This window comes from Ursus americanus, chromosome 14 (assembly GCF_024610735.1).
Source record: "Ursus americanus isolate L20-20 chromosome 14, mUrsAme1.1.p, whole genome shotgun sequence".
Classification (NCBI taxonomy): Eukaryota; Metazoa; Chordata; class Mammalia; order Carnivora; family Ursidae; genus Ursus; species Ursus americanus.
In genome coordinates, this window is record NC_142140.1 from 67,447,331 (window position 1) to 67,467,655 (window position 20,325).

A 20,325-nucleotide genomic window follows, 5' to 3' on the forward strand; every position below is an offset into this window, starting at 1 on the left:
TCTTCCAGTCTGGGTAGCATCTGGTTTTCCAAACTGCAAGTTTATAAACCCGACCCAGAGGTTCAAAGACAGGACTGGGATTACTGGAAATCTGTGCCCTTCCCCTAGGTGAGCAGAAGATAAGCCTGAGCTGTTGGCCGCCATATTTTATTCTGTGAAAGAGGAGCCTGCCTGAGGAGGAAGTCAACACAGGGACACAAAGGTGAGCCCGAGAGAGAGATCAGTTCCGGGCACCTTGGCCCGAGACCCTGATTCAACTCCACACTGGAGTAAATTCTGTTATGTCCAGTGTTCTTTGGGATTTTAGGCAGCATGTCTCGTCTGCAGAGCATCAGATCCCATTTCCTATTCCGCCATACAGAATTTCTTGCCACGTGACCAGACAGTCCCACCAGTGATCTTATTAATGACCCCAGCCTCTACTGGGCATGCTCACCAGGTGAGACCTGCAGGTGTTACCTGCTGTCCCCCGTCTGATTGTCCCTGCTCTTCTACCCGTACACCCCAGCCAAGCCTGAACTGGTCACCACCTAGCCTGACTCCAGAAAGTATAGCTCAAACACAGTGAGCTAATCCAGACATCTTAAATCATCTTTGTATTTACCTGACGAGACATTTAACACATTACTATTTTTTTTACTATAATATAAGAATGTTTGCTTTTTGAAACCCAATAGTCAATGATTCTTATGCAACAAATACACCTGTTTTTTTTTACTTGTATGTGCGTATCATTCCAGTACTGTTTTTAAAAGTTTTATCATTCATGAATGGAAACCTTTTGCTTCTCAGAACTTATTTCAATCATAACAATATTAAGAGAAGGGAAGGTTGATACAGCCCTGCTTCGGATATAAAACTACCTGGCCCCACAAACTTGGACTTATTTATAATCGAAATAGACAAAAACAAAGAGACAAAAAAAAAAAAAAAAAAAAGGAAGGTCTAGGATCTTCAGACCTCAAATTCAAGTACCTGATTTCTTGTTCTCAGCTCCAGGACTAATAAAGTGGCATTTTAGAAAATGACTTTGAGGGGTACCCGGGTGGCTCAGTTGGTTAAGTGTCTACCTTCGGCTCAGGTCATGATCCCAGTGTCCTGGGATCGAGCCTCACATCGGGCTCTCTGCTGAGTGGGAGCCTGCTTCTTCCTCTCCCTGCCTCTCCCCCTGCTTGTACTCTCTCTCTCTATCTGTCAAATAAATAAATAAAATCTTTAAAAAAAAAAAAGAAAAGAAAATGACTTTGAGAACTGAATGCTGGATAAGTTAGAAAAGCTTGAAACAGACAAGCCAGTGAAGACACTGTGGTTGAATAAATCCCAGCCATAAAATCATAGAATCCCAAACTGCAGTGTTGGTAAGGGGTACAAAGAGGAAGAGAAAATCTAAAATAGCTCATAACACAAGAAACCTAATAGAGTAGACGTAACAGTTGAAAGAGAAACAGAAGTCAGAATTCACTACGAGTATTCCCACTGAATTGGTCCTTCCGTAGCTGGTCTGGTGTTCGTTGGCCTTTCCCTCTATCTCTGCAGTCAGGCAGGCTGGTGTCTCGCTCTAAACCGACCTGGAGATGTGCCAGCAGGACCGGAGAGATGGGGTTGGGTGGGTAGCGGTCAAGGGGACAAGCTGGAAGGGAAGCTGGGTCAAGTCCCATTCTGAATTGAAGATTCGGTCTTGATCTCGAGTCAGTTCTCAGCAAATGATGAGACGGGCTTGAAATGAGGTCACAGGGACTCTTGATTTTCCTCTAAATCAGATGTAGTTCTCACTCATCTCACACTGGGGGAGAAAATGGTTTTCTTAATCACGAGTGAGATGGTGACTAACAATTTATGATTTCTTTTTTTTTTTTAAAGATTTTATTTATTTATTCGACAGAGATAGAGACAGCCAGCGAGAGAGGGAACACAAGCAGGGGGAGTGGGAGAGGAAGAAGCAGGCTCATAGTGGAGGAGCCTGATGTGGGGCTCGATCCCAGAACCCCGGGATCACGCCCTGAGCCGAAGGCAGACGCTTAACCGCTGTGCCACCCAGGCGCCCCAATAATTTATGATTTCTAAGCTGTGGGTTATTGAGAATTCAAATCAAATAGAGAGATGACCAGGAAATCCCAAAGTGTGATTTAGAAGGACCTTGTTGGATTTCTGCGGCTGGAGAGGACCACGGTGGTTGTTGCAGATTGAGAAACAAACAAACCAAAATTATTGCAAGGCAATATTAAGAAATCTTGAGCATTCCTGTTAAATATTAACATATTATAGTCTCTGAGATGACTTTGCAGTAAAGAAGACAAATTTTGTTTAATCCACGTTTTCAAGCCTTTCAAGCCTTTACCCATGTCCTATCTAGTAACATTCATCGTTCTGAGGAATACAATCCTAAACTGTATAGGGCTTGCTAGTGTCAGGGACCTCGGACACTTTTTTGTGAACATACTGGGGCCTCAGCTGCCTGCAGTGAGGGCTCGGTTTACTTCGAGACCAGGTGGAGGACACTTCACCAAGGATCCGGGATTTCCTTTGTTCTATCATTTCTCCTGGGGCCCACCGCCCCCAAGGGATGGGGTTTTAACTAAGGACTTGACAAATGGTAATTTTCGTGAATTACTGGTTTGGCCAAAAATAACGCGAAAGATGGATAATTACATAAAGATTTCCCCCAGCTTCTTCTTGCTTCTGTACTGGCTCAATTATTTCAGATTCTATCCCATAAGAAAAGAAAGGGGTGCAGGTTTCAAAATACACCCTAGCAAAAACTGACTTAGCATGCAAAAGAGCCAAGAGACATTTTTGCAGTAGGCTGACCATCCCGGGCAAGCATCAGAAGAAACAACTGTTTGTCGAAAAACAGGACCTATTTAAAGAAGTGACCTAGAGCTAAAAGTTGGCTCATGGACGGTTCTGTGATTATTTCACTTGCCCTCAGTTTCGTTTCTTAACATGGAAGACACCGAGTCCATAATTTTTTTTTGTTTGATTGTAATATCGGTGCTTTCTTTTATTTTAAAGGTAATATACACTTTTCGTAGCAGATAAAAATTAAGGTCATCTTTTGAGTGAACATGAGAAGGATATAGGATATGAAGAATACATCTGAAATATAAGGGGGAGTCTGGGTGAGTTCCTTGGGTTCCCCACCTGTACAGGAGATTTAGATATTTTCTTTGTGTTGTAAGAGAGGGGGATAAATCAGAGGGAAAGGAAGAGAGTGGCGTTGCTGGTGCTTTCTGAGCGAGAGCCAATGTCCTGTCCCTTCCAGTCCAAGGCATCCATTCAGCAGGAGCTAGAGGGGAGACATAGACTGAGCCTGAGAGAATGTGAGAGCAAAGGAGACCAGGACCCAGGGAGGGTTTAGAAGGGCCATGGGGCTCCTTTTCACAAAGCACCTGCAACAACTCTTTAGGGGTCCCTCGAAGCTCTAGAGGCTTGGAGAAGGGCCCAGAATAACTCAGAAGGAGTAGGGTCCAGAGGAAGGATAGGATTCTGGAGAAGCCTGGCAGTCTAGAACAAGGCATCAAACATGACCTTCACAGGAGGGACTAGTGACAGGCAGGGCAAAAGGGCGGCTCATCGGTTGCCCTGGGGATGGGTAACAATGGCAAAGCCCAGATTCTCAATGACGTCTTGGCACTCTCTAAGACCAAATAGGAGACACTGGGTGGGAGCCGAGGGATTGATAAGGGTTTCGGGGCCAGGAGAACAGGAAGTGACCTTGAGATTATCGAGAGTGGACTGAGAGTACATTTCTACTGCTTAGAAACAGAGGCGCGTGAATGGAAACTCAGTTCGGTTTTCAAAAGCATAAGAAGGTTCTTTTTTGCACACTTGACTTCCCAGCCAGAGATTTTTGTCCTTGCAGCATTCACGGAAGTAGGTATAGATCCCTACACATGGTTTTCTCATGAGACCCTGGAAGGCATGCGTTAAAACACCCATGGACGGCATATCTTTCTGCAGGTGGTTTTTCCTTTTCTTTTTAGTTCTGATTATTATTTTCGACACAACCATACAGCTCCTTCAGTTGTATCACGAAGCAACTAAAAACGCAAGATTAATTACTGCACGCTGTATGATTTTGTATGCCATAACAAATGGCCACAAACTGGGTGTTTTTCAACAACAGAAAGTTATTCTCTCCTCGTTCTGGAGATTGAAAGTCCAAAATCAAGGTGTCAGCAGAGTCTTACTCCCCCCAAAATATTAATTCCAGCTGTAAAGACCCTATTTTTAGAGAAGATCACGTTCACGGGTATTAGGATTAGGACTTGAACATGTCTTTCGGGAGGACACAATTCAAACCATGGCAGACATGCGTCAAGGCAATCGGTTTAATAAGAATAGCTAATACTGGTAAGCTCTTACCCCGTGTTGAGTGACTTGCAACCAGGCTTTGCCTTAGTTCTCCCGTGGCCCCCTGAGAGTGGGTTTTAGTATTCCTATTTGACAGATGGAGAAGTTGAGGCTCGAAGAAGATGAGGAAACATGACCTAAGTTGCGTAGCTCAGAAGGGTGTTGCTGTGTCTTGCTCACAGCTGTAGGTGCCCTAGAAACGTCCACAGGTGGTAGCACTCCTACTAGCTTTCTCCTCTGGGAGCTTCTGTTCATTTTTAGCATTCTCATTTCCAAAGACCAGAAGTTGATCTTCTGCGTCCCTCCCTGATCATCTCCGTGATTTGTGCAGTCTTTCCATGACAAGAAAGGGGAGAGGGAGGGAAAGAGAGAGAAGGAGTAAGAGAAGGAAGGAAGAAAGGGAGATGGGAGACAGAAAGGGAAGTGGGAGAGAAAAAGAGAGAGAAGATGAGAAACAGAGACGGTTTTTGCCAATGTCCCTTCTCTGGGGGTAAAGGGGTAAAGAAGAAAGGATCACCCATCTGATCGCCTCTTCTCATTAGCATTCTGCCCTTTAACTGCTGGAATAATATTATAATATTAGCTGGAACTGCAAAGAAAATGCTTATTTTTACTGGTTAAACACTGGACGCCCAGCTCACCTCTATGCTTTTTACAGCTTGACCTCTGACACAGGCTTCACTCTGTTAAAGGACATAGAATAACTCACATCCCAGCCTATATAAGAATGTGACTTTCTTTTTTTTTTTTTTTTAAGATTTTATTTATTTATTCGACAGGATAGAGACAGCCAGCGGGAGAGGGAACACAAGCAGGGGGAGTGGGAGAGGAAGAAGCAGGCTCATAGCGGAGGAGCCTGACGTGGGGTTCGATCCCATAACGCCGGGATCACGCCCTGAGCCGAAGGCAGACGCTTAACCGCTGTGCCACCCAGGCGCCCCAAGACTGTGACTTTCTAAGACCCTTTACACGGGACAACATAATGTTTTTAGATGGGCTGTATAGTGATTTCCAAAACAGCCCCTTCTTTGCTTGAATATGATTGGGTCTCTTTGTTTTTGTTCATAGATGGGGAGCAGAAGCAAGACTAGGGAGAGTTGCCAAGAAAGAGATCCCCTGAGAGAGCTTCTTACCTAATCGATTTCTCTGTTTGTTAATAACGTAACCATCTAATTTTTTTTTCTCTTCCAAATGATGAACTAGTTGTCCTAATACCTGTTCTTTTCCCCTGATGACTTGAAATGACACATTTATCTTGTGTTTAAATAGATACACACTTGAATCTCTGCTGGGACATTTTATTTTGGTCCGTTGGTCTGTCACTGTCATCAGGACCCCACGATATTGTCATAGTATTTATTATACATTCGCACTCGAAGACTCCAAATGCTATCACTTCAGATGTCTTGATTGTTCTCCCATATTTATTCTCCCCCCAAGTTTTAGGCTTCTTCGGTCAATCACACCCCAAAACACGCTGTTTACATTGTTATTGGTCTATCATTACATTTATTGATTGCTGGGGGGGAGGGGAGGGAATTCACATATTTATAATATAATACGTTATAACCCCTTCAAGGAACATGAAACACCTTATTCTATTGTATGACACAGGAAAATTATTCAGTGCCTTCATAAAATTTCTGCATTGTTTGCTGCAGCTGTTTGTAAGTTCATTTAGAAGAATGATTGTTCTGTGAATGAACCTTTCTCGCATGATATTTTCATGATTTTTCCCCCCGAATCTAAGCAGGCTATGAACTTTTCCATATATATTCAGGAACTGGCACCTTTACTGGGCATATGTATTACTTTCAACGTTTTCAGTAGACAATTACCTAATTTCTAGTTGATAAAACATTTTAAATCCTCCTTCCCATAAATCTAACTCATTCGTTTTTCTTGCCAGCTTGCGTTGGTTAAAACTGTAAGAATACAGTGCACCTGGGTGGCCCATTTGGATGAGTGTCTGACACCTGATTCCAGCTCAGGTCATGATCTCATGGGTCATGGGATTGACCCCCATCGGGCTCCACACTCCGTGTGGAGTCGGCTTGAGATTCTCTCCCTCTCCCTCTGCCCCTCCCTTTGCTCCCTCTCTCTCTTTCTCTCTCTAAATTAATTAATGAACTAATTCATTAAGTCTTTAAATTTTTTGAAAAAACTAAGAATAATGTGAAATAATAGTAAAAACACCAGGTATCTTTCTTCTGCTTATGTTATTAATAAAATCCTTGTATAGATTGATCATTAAGTATGGCATTTGTCCTTTTTTCCACTATGGGTTCTTCATTTTATTAAAGAATTAGCTAAATTTATTCCTAGTATTAAAAATACACATTCATTATAAATGGTTTGGATTTTGTTTAGGGCCCTTTACAGATACTAAGATACTTGGGGGGGGGGGTGTCCTGCTTTGTTTTCTATATTTATTTATTTTTTTGTGATCGAGTAACATCAATGGTACATCGATTTGTTTTTATGTTGGCGTGTACTCGCATTCGCCTCCTTGGTATTATTATTATTATTTCATTTTGTTATTGTAATTTTTTGTTAAGGTTTTATTTGCTTACATCTATAGATCTTTTTTTAAGGCAGTTTTAGCTCTTTTTTTTCTTTCCTTTTAAAAAATTTTATTATTTATTTGAGAGAGAGAGAGAGAGAGCAAGTGAGCATGAGTGGGGGAATGGGACAAGGGAGGGGGAGAAGCAGGATCCCCTCTGAACAATGAGCCTCCCACAGGGGCTCGATCCCAGGACCCTGGGATCATGACCTGAGCTGAAAGCAGACGCTTAACCGACTGAGCCACCCAGGTATTCCAATAAATAAAATCTTTATTTATTTTTTTTTAAGATTTTATTTATTTATTTGACAGAGATAGAAACAGCCAGCGAGAGAGGGAACACAGCAGGGGAGTGGGAGAGGAAGAAGCAGGCTCATAGCAGAGGAGCCTGATGTGGGGCTCGATCCCATAACTCCAGGATCACGCCCTGAGCCGAAGGCAGACGCTTAACCGCTGTGCCACCCAGGCGCCCCCAATAAATAAACTCTTTAAAAAATTTTTTTCAAAAATAGGCCAGCCCTTTATTGTGTTCAATTTTTTTCAGGTGTTTCAGTATGAATAACCTGGCTTTCTAAAATGACATGAAAACATTCTATATTTTTGAAGTGGTCTGCGAGAGTATAAATAATTTATGGGTTAGATATTTCTTGAGAGTCATATCACATTTATCCATATGACAATTCAGATCTGGAGCCTAATAGAAAAGGGTACTCAATGACAATTAGAACTTTTCCTCACGGTTGTTATATTCAGAATTTCTAGCATTTTTTTAAAATTTATTTTTATTTATTTATTTTGATGTAAAGTTCGATGCTTCATTAGTTGTGTATAACACCCAGTGCACCATGCAATACGTGCCCTCCTTACTACCCATCACCAGTCTACCCCATTCCCCCACCCCCTCCCCTCTGAAGCCCTCAGTTTGTTTCTCAGAGTCCATAGTCTCTCATGCGTCATTCCCCCTCTAGCATTTTTTGAATCAGTAATTATTCCTTAAAACCATTCATGAGAATGAGATCAAGATGGTAAAGAGCACACCCATCCATGTTTTCACCCGCTCAAAGGGAATCAATTACCTTGGGAGGAGGGGGAGAAAAGGAAAAAAATGTAACAAGGAGACCAGAAATGTTGCAGAATGCATGAAAGCAAGACAGAGAAATAGATTAGTTACGTGGAGCCAAGGCAGTCCAAAAATACTGTAGGTGAAACTTTCCGAGAGGAGAGTGGTCCCATGGGGTCCTAATGCCACAGTCAACAAGTGCGTTTGAAAAGCGAAGGGCTGAAATGGGAATGAAATGGGAAATAACGCTCACCCCTCTTCCTCGGACTCTTCCACCCACACCACTTGCCGTGTGGCTCAGCAGTGGAAAACCCTCAGAGGCTCTGGTTCCCAAAGGGGCCAGCCCACCTCACCTGGCAACAGCTCCTGACCCCCATCAGTGGCCCAACTACAGAGAAGAGCATTGGCAGAAAAACAGAGATTCTTAAAGATTTGCCAGATATGAGATGGCTGTTTCTGTAGGTTACAAAACCAGCTGAATTTCAATAATGACATTTGGCTTAACCTGCTTTGAACAATCAGGACAGATCAATACCTTTTAATTGCATTAAACTTTTAATTGCATTAAAAGCAGAAACAATATCTATAGGTAAAATATGTCACCAAGGAAACATCTACAAAGATTCTTTTTATTTTTTTAAGACTTTATTTATTTATTTATTTATTTATTTATTTATTTATTTATTTAGATGGGGTGGAGGGGAAGAGGGAGAGAGAGAATCTTAAGCAGACTCCATGCTGAGCGCTGAGCCCCGACTCAGGACTCGATCCCACGACCCTGAGGTCATGACCTGAGCCGAAATCAAGAGTCAGTCGCATAATCAACTGAGCCACCCAGGTGTCCCTGAAAAACCCTTTTTAAAAAGTAAAGTTAAGGGGCGCCTGGGTGGCTCAGTCAGTTGAGCATCTGCCTTCGGCTCAGGGCGTGATCCCAGGGTCCTGGGATTGAGTCTCATGTGGGGCTCCCTGCTCAGCAAGGAGTCTGCTTCTCCCTCTCCCTCTGTGCGCTCGCTCTCTCTCTTGCTCTCCCTCAAATACATAAAATAAAAATCTTTAAACAAATTTGTAATGTCTTCACTGAATATCTCTTTCCCAATACCTGCAGAAATGAGTAAAAAAGGAAGAAACAACCTACCTCTCTCCCATTCCAAAATTCATCAATTAAAAAAAAAACGAAAAAGAAAGAAAGAAAGAGAGAAAAAGAAAGAAAGAAAGAAAGAAAGAAAGAAAGAAAGAAAGAAAGAGAAAGAAAAAGAGAGGAATCTGATTCATTCAGAGCAGAGCAGGGGGCTAAAGCTTGATTCTGCTCCTATCTCTGCCTTTCAATCCCCAGAACCCATCCTGGTGAATGGACATAATCCTGAGAATCTTTACTAATATTCCCAAGTCAGGAGGGAATACAACTGCGGGGGCTGCTTTCTCTCCTTGACTCTTCTGATCAATGAGGAGTAGAGACTGTTGTTGGGAGTAGGGGCAGTGAAATGCACAGAATGAATTACGGGGTGGCGTCATCCAATTATCAGAGTAAAAACATCGGTGATAGAAAATGTTTTCAAGAATGAGCTGAAGACAGGAAATCTAAAACAGTTCTATGAAAACTATGTGGGTGTTGACTTCTATGACGGCAAGTTGCCACCCTTTATCAAAACAGAAATGATCAATCCTTCCAGGAATTTATGCTAAATAAAGATTTGCTCTTGTATCCAAAAATGCATAGACGGAGATGCTCGATTTCCATGCTGTTTGTAGTAACAGAATTGTTAACATCCTAAATGTCCATCAACAGAGACGTAGTTAAATAGTTTACAAGGCAGGCCTTCCTGAGAAGCAGGCTAAGGCTGTGACATTGGAAGAGACAGACCCATATGTCAACACTGGATTTATCATCAACTCATTTGCTTAAGTGAAAAAGTACATTTCAGAGTGGTGTGGGTAATATTAACTCACATGTGGATTTTTCCACAGAACGGCATAAATCCATACATTTGTAAACGCATCCAAGGGGGAAACGAATGAACACCCAGCTTCTGAAAGTGATTATTTTTAAGAAGAGTGCAAGCAAAGACATGTGAAAAAGAGACATTCTTTTTCTTGCTGTACTTAATGGTTTGATTTCTTTCTGTGATAATGTAGTCATGCTTTATCTGTATGATATTTGTGTAATAAACATAGAAAGCCTGCTAAAATTATTCTATTTATCAAGTTACTCAAATTGTATATACATTCAATTATAATTTTAAAAAACATGCCGTCTCTTTATATTAGAATTCTAATTTTTATTTAATGCACCCATGTTGCATGCCCCCCCCCTTTTATTAAGCGTGCTGGAGTTCTGTGCATTTTTTCTTTTGTTCGGAAAGGCCACTGAGAAATACAGCCCCCGTTTTCTGTTTTCTGACTTGTTGCTCTCTGCTTGTAACTTCGTTATTTTCTTCCTTCTTTCCTTAGATGCATTTTGTGGTGGTGGTCTAGAATCTGGAGCAAACACAGAAATCATATTGTATTCATTTCCATGTTTTTCTTGCTCCGTGGCAGGAGTTTTTTGGATGATGACTTTTTTTTTAAAGATTTTATTTATTTATTTGACAGAGAGAGAGACAGCCAGCGAGAGAGGGAACACAAGCAGGGGGAGTGGGAGAGGAAGAAGCAGGCTCCCAGTGGAGGAGCCGATGTGGGGCTCGATCCCAGGACGCCGGGATCACGCCCTGAGCCGAAGGCAGACGCTTAACGACTGAGCCACCCAGGCGCCCCTAGGATGATAACTTTTTATCTAAGTAGAACTTGATTCACATCCCAAAGCTCTTCTATGTGGTGTTTGTATCTATACTATATGCTGGAAATGGGGTTATGAGCCTTACATACAAGGGAGGAACTCTCGCCTTATTCTGCATGTGAAGGACCCCAAAACAGCTCTTTGGGGAGCTGGCCCTCCCTTATTTCCATTAGGAAGAATGGATCCAGCCTAACTTTGAGGGGAAGGCCCACGAGCCAACACTAGTCATCCCTTCATCATGGTCACTGGTTCAGGACTAGGCAAGGGACCCAAACCCAATTAGAGTTTTTCTGAAACTCTAGAGACTTGCTCAAACTCTCCAAAAATAATAAATGTTCTTTCTTCTAGAATCTTCAGCTACCTGACAAAATGAAAACAGAGAGATCTCTGCCCCATTGTGGGGAGAGTTTGCCTGAGTTTGAAGACAGCCATGAGGCACCTGTGGTGGTTTATGGCCAAGAAGAGACAAATTCCTAATGATATCATCTGAGTACCTATAACCAAATATACCTGAGACCAGAAGAATTCCTTGAATTTCTTGATTTAACAAGCTAATAAATTTTTTATTTTTGCTAGTTCCTATCACTTAAAATCAAAATCAGTCCTTAGAGTGTTAAATCTCACAGATCCCGTAAGTATTAGTTGGTAGATTCAAAATATAACTATGGGTAATCTAATACCAGAGCCCACACTCATAACCATCAACTCTGTTGCTTTTATTTATTTATTTATTTATTTATTTATTTATTAAAGATTTTTTAATTTTTATTTATTCGACAGAGATAGAGACAGCCAGCGAGAGAGGGAACACAAGCAGAGGGAGTGGGAGAGGAAGAAGCAGGCTCATAGCGGAGGAGCCTGATGTGGGACTCGATCCCACAACGCCGGGATCACGCCCTGAGCCGAAGGCAGACGCTTAACCGCTGTGCCACCCAGGCGCCCCAACTCTGTTGCTTTTATTTATTCATTTTTCTGTTGCTTTTATTTATTCATTTATTTACTTACTTATTCATTCATTGAGCACTTACAACATTGAAGAGGTTTGGGTTAGATCATTTAGCATCTTTTACGACAGGGAAAAGAGTATGGAGGTCATTCTAGGTGTGATAGGAAAACCATTGAGGGATTTTCAGTAAAAGTCATATGATAATATTTGCATATTTAAAAGATTACTCTAGTGATGCATAATGAATGAAATCTGGGGGGTCAAGAGAAAGCGCATGAATATCAATGAGGAGACTCTTAAGGGGTTTTCCGGGACAGAAATTGTGTTCTATGGAGTGGGGTGTTACTGGTGAAGGTACTAAGAAGAGAAGATATTGAAATGCATTTTGGAGGTAGAGCCAGTGGGATCTGCTGATGGAATCGATGTGAGGCACAAGGGAAAGAGAGGAATCAAGGTTAGCATTCTAGGTCTTTGGCCTAAGCAACTCAGAGAACGATTGTGTTACTTACATAGATGGAGAAACATGGATTCTACAATGGCTTGGAAGCAAGAATCAAGAGTAGAGTTTTGGTCTTGCTAAGTTTGAGATGCTCATTGGACATCCACAGGGAGATGTCAGACAGACAGAAATCTGGAGCTCAGTGGAGACGTTGGGACTGAAGATATAAATATGGAAGCCACCAGCTTATCAAATATACTTAAAACCATGGAAATATATTTAATCATGGCCCGAGGAAAGAGCACAAATTAAACAATGAAGAATACAGGCTCTGAGAGCTTAGATGTTCCATATGGTGTTTCCCATAAAGACTGGGAAAAGGAAGGGAGTCAGAAAAGAAATGTGAGAAGAAAGAACCAGTGGGGTTGGAAGAAAATGAGCTTAGCAAGATAAGGTGGAGAAAATACTTGTTTTAAGAATGATCAGTGGGCTGGGGCGCCTGGGTGGCACAGTGGTTAAGCGCCTGCCTTCGGCTCAGGGCGTGATCCCGGCGTTATGGGATCGAGCCCCACATCAGGCTCTTCCGCTACGAGCCTGCTTCTTCCTCTCCCGCTCCCCCTGCTTGTGTTCCCTCTCTCGCTGGCTGTTTCTGTCTCTGTCAAATAAATAAATAAAATCTTTAAAAAAAAAAAAAGAATGATCAGTGGGGTCAACTAGTTCAAATGCTACTGTTGATCAAATTCAACATGACATTATAGAAATTTGGGGCATAATGAGACGAAAAAAGGGTCGATGAAACAAACTGTCACTGAATTGACACTATTCAATGCCAAATCATATTTTCTCTTCAGGGAATGAATTTAAAACTGGAATGACTTCCATTTCTTTCCTTTGTACATTCTTTCCTTCCCATGGTCCTCTGCCTCCTAGTGACTCTGCTGAAGTCAGAAGTCAGGAGACTTTCCAGAAGATTTCCACTTCAGTTTCTTGGTAAGTATAATGATGGGTCCAATAATCTCTTGAAAGCAAAGCTGGATTTTTCTATTTAATCCAAAATCTACCCATGACCATGATTAAGTCCCCCTGCACGAGTCCCTTTGTCATCAATACTCAGTGATTAAAAGCAGATGATTATTATTAGAGTACAGAGGTACAAGAACAGATGTTTAAGACATATTTTATGTTAATAAGACCTATTTACAGAAGAATGCATACATTATGAATTGTTGAATTTTAAGCAAAGGGCATGCCAACGTTGTGCTACAGTGTAAGATATTCGGGACGATCGTTCTCGTGGAAATGTCAAAAACATCTTTTAATACAAAAAAAAAGTTAAATGTATGAAAATCTGCAGGAGTCCTTTAGTCCTGTGTATCTATATCAGTAACAATAGTTATTATTATTATTATTATTATTATTATTATTATTATTTTGTTTATTTAGCCAGCATTTATCATGTGCCTTATGCACTTGAAGTCCCAAGGATGGAGGAATGAATATGGTGGGCGATTCTGGCTCTCACCAAAGAGGTAGTATGAAGAAAGACATAAGACAAGACAAGAAATACATAAGTTCAAATATTGAATGAGGGCTCTGAATAAAAATAATATAGACGTGCGATATGCAGAGGTTGGAGGGGAAAGGACAATGCAAGATAGAAGAGTCAAGGATGGCCATCTCCTTTTACTGAACATCAATTATGACACACACTCAGCTAATCACACTACATATATTATTTCCAACTTTTTTTTCACTATAACCCCTCCAGGGATTATTCCCACTTTGCAGATGAGAATACTGAGGGTTCGTTATCTAGCGTTAACTTGTCCAAAGTCACCGACCTAGAATATGGTGGAGCTGAATACACACCTCAGGTTGGATAACTCAAAACCTCAAGTCTACATGATTCCCACCTCCTCTTGTTATTACTATTTACTCACTATTACACTTAATTTTAACACACACTAGTACCACTTACTGAACATGTCGTAGATATTAGCTGTATGCTAGGTTCTCTATCTGTATCAACTCTCAACCTTACGGCCCTCCTATAGGATCTTAGAAATGCTAGACCAGGCTCAGAAAGTTGAACCAGGGTAAGCTGGGATGCGTCCCAGGTCTTTCTGGCTATGCTCTTTCCCCTCTACTGCACCTGCACTAACTTGAGGGCCACAGATGTGCCCCAGAAGACTTGTTAGCAAATGTTCTTTATCCATTTGGCCATTGCACTTGACTTCACAGGACAGCAAGCCTGTGCCTCCAGCCCACAGCTTCTGCTGCCTAACTGACGTTGCCACGTGTGCCTCTAGCCTACTTGGGTCAAGCCGCAATGATAACTGAAGTGCAATGTCATTCCTCAGAGAATTTTAAGCTGCCAAAGTATGACTCCATTCAATTGACATCACCAAACTGACGTAACGAAGGATGGCCAACAGAAAGAAAATAGGTATAAAGTATACCTTCCTGTGCACTTGTATCATGGTTGAACCATAGCTAACACTCGATCGCTAAGTGTAGACACTTTCAATTTGGTAAAGTTATCATTTTTTTAAAATCCTTGGAACTTACATCCAGGTGAATTTCTGATTGCATGCCCAAGGTAGAAATAAACTTGGGTATACCAGATGGAATCTAGCACCCCCATTTTACAGATGAGGAACTGAGGGATTACACAAAAGAGTGATTTATATAACGATGTTCTAGATTTTTCACACATATCAAGTCTTTTGATCTGTATTAACAACACTGGTGAAATTATCATCATTCCCATTTTGAGATAGGGCCACCGAGGTGCAAGCAGGTTAAATGATGTGGAGGTGGTTAGGATTTGAACCTCTCAGTCTGGCTCCAGGGTCCATGCCCCCAAACACTCCATGATATAACACTGCCCTCAACACGCCTGCAAAGTGGAAATAACCATTCATGTTGGAGTGACACAACTTGGTGAGCTTTTCACGCCATCTTTCCTCTTTCTTTCCCCTTCCTGCCATTGACCATATGCTGACTTACGTGTGCTACTCTTTTAAACAAGGAAGGAAAAAAATGGGAGAAATTAGAATGCTGCTACACTGGCAAGTCTCTTTATTTATTTATTTTTTTAATGTGTTTGAAATTTAGACATCTTCTCGTTCTTTGAGATAACATTTTCTGTACTTCTTTGAATGGGAAAGGTATTTCTTTTAAGTCAATGTCCTGTACTCCCCCCCCAAAAAAAGAGCGAGAGAAGATTCTTATGATGAGGAAAATAATCAAGAAGTTATATTTGGGAAGCCTATCAAAGCTGTGAAGTTCTAAGATATCCATTTAGAGAGAAGGAAAGAATGAGAACTCTTAATGTGTCCGTGTGTCAACAGCTCACTGAGTCATTGTGAGCAATAAATGAGTCCATCCATATAAAGCACTTCATAAAACAGCTGACTCATCTTAAGTGCTCAGTAAATGGTAAATATTGTAATTAGTATCATTTCACTCTACTTACTCTTTAGGCATGGCAATGCGAACACCCTCTAGCCTAACTTACGGTATGTGTGTTTTATATCTTGTTTCGAGGCTATCTTAGCGACAGTAATATGAGCCTTTAAAGCTGGCAATTCTCCTTGAAAAAGCAATGGTTTTTAGTTGAAGAAACCTGGAAGACCATGCTCTTGGCAGTGATTGTAAGTCTGCCCTGCTAACCACGCCTCCCTGACACATGGCGGGTGTTCAGTAAGCCTTCGCTGCGTGATGTAGTGATTTACACTCTAGTTTGGGACAGAAGACGGACACTTGAAAATCTCCTTGACGATAAAAGAAAGAGGGTGCCTGGAGGGCTCAGTTGTTGGAGCATGTGACCCTTGATGTCAGAATCATGAGTTCGAGCCCCATGTTGGGTGTAGAAGTTACTTTAAGAAAATACAGAACAGGGGCACCTGGGTGGCTCTGTCAGTTGAGGGGCTGACTCTTGATTTCAGCTCAGATCATGATCTCAGGGTCCTGGGATCGAGCCCCACATTGGACTCCACGCTCAGCAGGAAGTCTGCTTGAGGATTCTCTCTCTCCCTCTGCCCCTCCCCCTGCTTGCAGGCTCTCTCTCTCTCTCTCAAATGAATACATAAATCTAAAAAAAATATACAACAATAAAAGGAAGAAAATACATGCCCATCAAAGAAATAGAATTTGGCCAAAGGAGTGCCAAAATGGAATTTCTAGTGTTTAGGAACCTAATGAAAGATCTACCTGAACTGATATTTCATGATACGAATTATATGTAATTAAATGCAAATTACGTGATATGAAGGATTAGAAATTCAGACAAGGAGTTCCCTGAGAGCTGGAAGAATCTGAAGGTTGAATAGATTTTTTTTTTTTTAATGTTTAGGGTTTGGATAGGTGGAAGGAAGAAGAGGGGCCTTCCAAGCAAGGGGAATGGCATGAGTAATGGCATCCAGGTAAGAATAAATATAGGCAGAAATAATTGATGACTAGGGTCCAGGAATAAATGACAACTCTTTTAATGGGTGTGGCATAGGGCATCTTGGCTGAGTTTTCGATACCAGTGGGCAAAGTTTGCGGACACCCTTTTTTGAGATCTTCTCTGGGTTCGGGATGGAGAGGGGGCCTCCTTATCTATGTATGGATGTTTGAGGTCCCCTGAACAGGTGCCTCATTACCTCCTCTGGTTTGGATGAGCCCAAGAGCCCTATGAGAAGTAGCATTCACCGATTCCAGAGGTGGGGCTAAATATTTATGAATGTCTGAGAATTCTGGAAATTTGGAAGGGGTCTATGTGTGCGTGTGTGTGTCTAGTTTACGGGTATAGACGAGAGGGAGGCTAGTGAGAGACAATCACCATGAGGGAAGAAGGACTCTGATGTGTGGGCCCCACTCGGGGACAGAGCAATCACAAGGTGGTGACTCCAACAGCCATGTCACGCTATGATCCAATTACCCCCTTCTTGACGTCTCCCTGGGTTGGTGGCTCTCCTTGGGATATTGCTTCCCAGATGTAAAAAAAAAAAAAAATCTAGAATTTATTAGAAGCAGTAAAAACAAAATTTACCCTCAAGAAGATAGACTTAGAAAATTGAGAGTAAAGTCAAGACGTGATTCCAGGGTGGCAGGAAGAAAAAAGAAAGATAATTGAAAATATGAGAAAGAAGACGAAAGAAACGGAGAAGAAAGAACTGAAAGATTGATGAAGTCTATCTCTAGTGTCCTTGAGGTCTTCTCTAGCCCCGATGCACCCAGAACAGAATCAACTTAAAACTCGAGACCTTTCTCGAGTTGAACGACGCGAAACAAACAAAAGCAAATCTTCAGATTAAAAGACCAAACGTAATCCCCAAACGTCTCTGTGCCTCTCCTCTTAATAGTGGAGCTGCCCGCAGGAAAAAGAACAGAGCGCCAGGTATCAGGAGACAAGTAGCCAAGATTCACAGGGAAGGGCCCTTCGGTGGAAACAGGCATCCCAAGGTATGAAAGCTCAAAGGCGATCCCCAAAACGCCTGACCTGCAAAGGTAGACAGACAGCATCACGAGAGAAGGGGGGAGGGTGAGCAGCTCAGGTTGTAGGTTAGACCCCTGCTCACCGCAGAGGCTGTCCACGAACCCACTAAAAGAACGTGGGCCATGAGACCCAGAATTTTCTGTTGATCAGACTCCCCTGGGACACTTGTTAGATCGGCTAGAACCCCCTGCCCGCCCACGTCCAGCGGAAGCTCTTTGATTCACAAGCCCTCTGGGTTAGTTTTATCCCCAGGGAAGTTTGGACCACACTGATTTAAGGGACTTCTAGAAAGGTGCAAGGGTGGAACGTGGAGGTCTGGCCACTTAGCATGCAGAGGGGCTCCTGACACAGCGGATTTGTTAAAGTGAGTGATGCAAGGGGTGGCCTGCAAAGGACATTTGGGTGAGAGCTGTAAACAATTCCGAGTTGGCATGCCCTGCAGATGTCAGCCTGTGTCTGTGGCATGCATTAAACAGGCCACAAATCCTGGGCAAGAGGGACAATCTGCCATCAGCAAATGTATCATAAGTCTTGCTCCCGGAGAATTTTTCTGATGACAGTGTAGGAAACAAATCTAGATATCCCACTGAATCAATGTTGTCATTAACAGATTTACAATGTAATCAATAGTATAGGCACTTTAGCCCAACGAAGCAGCTAGGAATAACAGCGTGAAATGCCTGACGGCTTAAGGAATTATTTATCTGTTCCTCTCTCTATAAATCTATGCATGTTTTTCTATCCATAGAGAAGAGGAAAGACACAGAGAAATATAGATATATTCCTTTGAACCACTCCCATCTTCCACTTAAACTGGCCTCCATTCTGAAATGGCACTCTAAATATCAAAGAATCGAAGTGAGCCAGTAGTTGGTCAAGCAAATCTTTGGGGGCGGCAATGAGGTCTCCGTGCCCCAGAAGATAAAGCTTTGGGGCAAGGCAGAGAGGAAAAGACTCATGGGAGTGCATTGCGGAGAACCTTCGACACTCCTTTAATATTAATTTGCATTTTCCGTCTTACGTTGATCTGGCCCGAGCTCACAAACCACAGTGCTTCGCCCACCAGGAGAGACCATCGTTAAAGTGAACTGTTATGTCTTTCTGGAATTCACCCCGGTCCCCTCCTTTCTCTCTCCCCCTTCACCTTCACCCCTCGCTCAGCCCAACTCGGCCCTTGCCTTTTAAAAAAAAGTGGCATTAGTTCTTTACAAGTGAGCAGGGACAGAACGAAATGTTTCACATCTGCTCTCCGGGTCCAGGGATTAGCATGACAATGAGTAGCCAGTGTTTCAATGATGTACAGCCCAGTGGATGAGAATGGGGCTCAAGCCCGGTATCAGAGGGCTCTCTGGCTGCTGCCAGATGTCCTAAGCCCAGGACACAAAAGCAGTGAACCCAGGGCTTTAACAAATCACCTTTCTCTGGGGCTAATCACTCAAGAAAAGGTTTTGTTGTGGGTTTGGAGAGGGTCAGGTTGGTATTTCTCCAGTGAGCTGTAGCCTTGCCCAGCCCCTGCAGCCTTCACCATCAAGCCTTTCTAAAGAGACCTCTTCTTTCTTTCCCCCTAAATGCAGGGCTCTGAGGGCAAAAGCTTCATGCCAGAGTCTCCCAAAGCCACAAGGGCGGCAGGGGGCTCATTAATCAATGGTGGCCGTGTTGCGGGTCTAGCTCTTACTCTCTGTCTCTGAACAATAAAGACTTTAGCAAGAATCAAATGGCTCAGTGGGCATGTACAAGGTCAGGCTTAGTGGCAAGATGGTTCCGGCATTATCCCAGTTGGAGGAGTCCTGCGCTTTCTGCCGAGAAGGTCTGGGAGCTGGGGAGTGGCGGTTCTCGGAGGCTGTGTCAGCATCAGATGGCCACTTGTCAGGAATGTAGGTTCTCTGCTCTACCCTGACCTCCTGGATCCGAACTCCGGGGTGGGCTCAGTCATCGGTGTCTTTGATACACCTCCTGGGGCATCCAGATCCTTGTGTATTCTCATTTCAGTAAGATAGAGAGACCAACCATTGTGATGTGTCCAAGGCTGTTGGAGTTTCCCAGGAAGCAGGTCCAGTAGTTCTAAGACTAAGAAACTCCCTCCCAGGGCAAACAGGAGCCAACTGGTCACCCTAACTGAGGAGCGGGACCAGTTTGGCTATTTCTGGACTGATCTGCTTTCTTTCCTATCTGGCTGGTGTTGCTCTTGATGTCCCATCACCTACTGGGTTGAGCAAAGATAGAGAGAGAGAAGGCACCAAAAGAGAGAGCTTTGATAATGCAAATACAACAGAGAGCTTAAAAAAAGAGAAAGAAAGAAAGAGAGAGAGAGATAAAAAGATAAAAGGAAAGCAACAACTTTGAAGAGTCCCAAGGATTTTGTATTTAAAAAAAAAAGGTTCCTTTGACAAATAAATGTTTTCTGTCTTTAAAGAAAAAACGCAGAAGAGTCTTCCCAGACTCTGGATGAAACGGTACATTCTTTGTCACCTTTCTCTAACCTCAGCAGAAAATCACCAAACCAGCTAAGTCTTTACGTCTCCACTCTCCATTCTACATATTTCAGTCGGGACCCTGTGCTACTTTGTCCAGATTTATCTCCCGTGCTGCTCCGTAGGAAGTTATATATATGGATCTCAAGGTCAAAGGAGAGATCGGAGACAGAGATATGGTTTGGGGGAGTTCCTGACTCTGAGATAGCATCTGGAAAGAGAAGAGTTGCCTTTG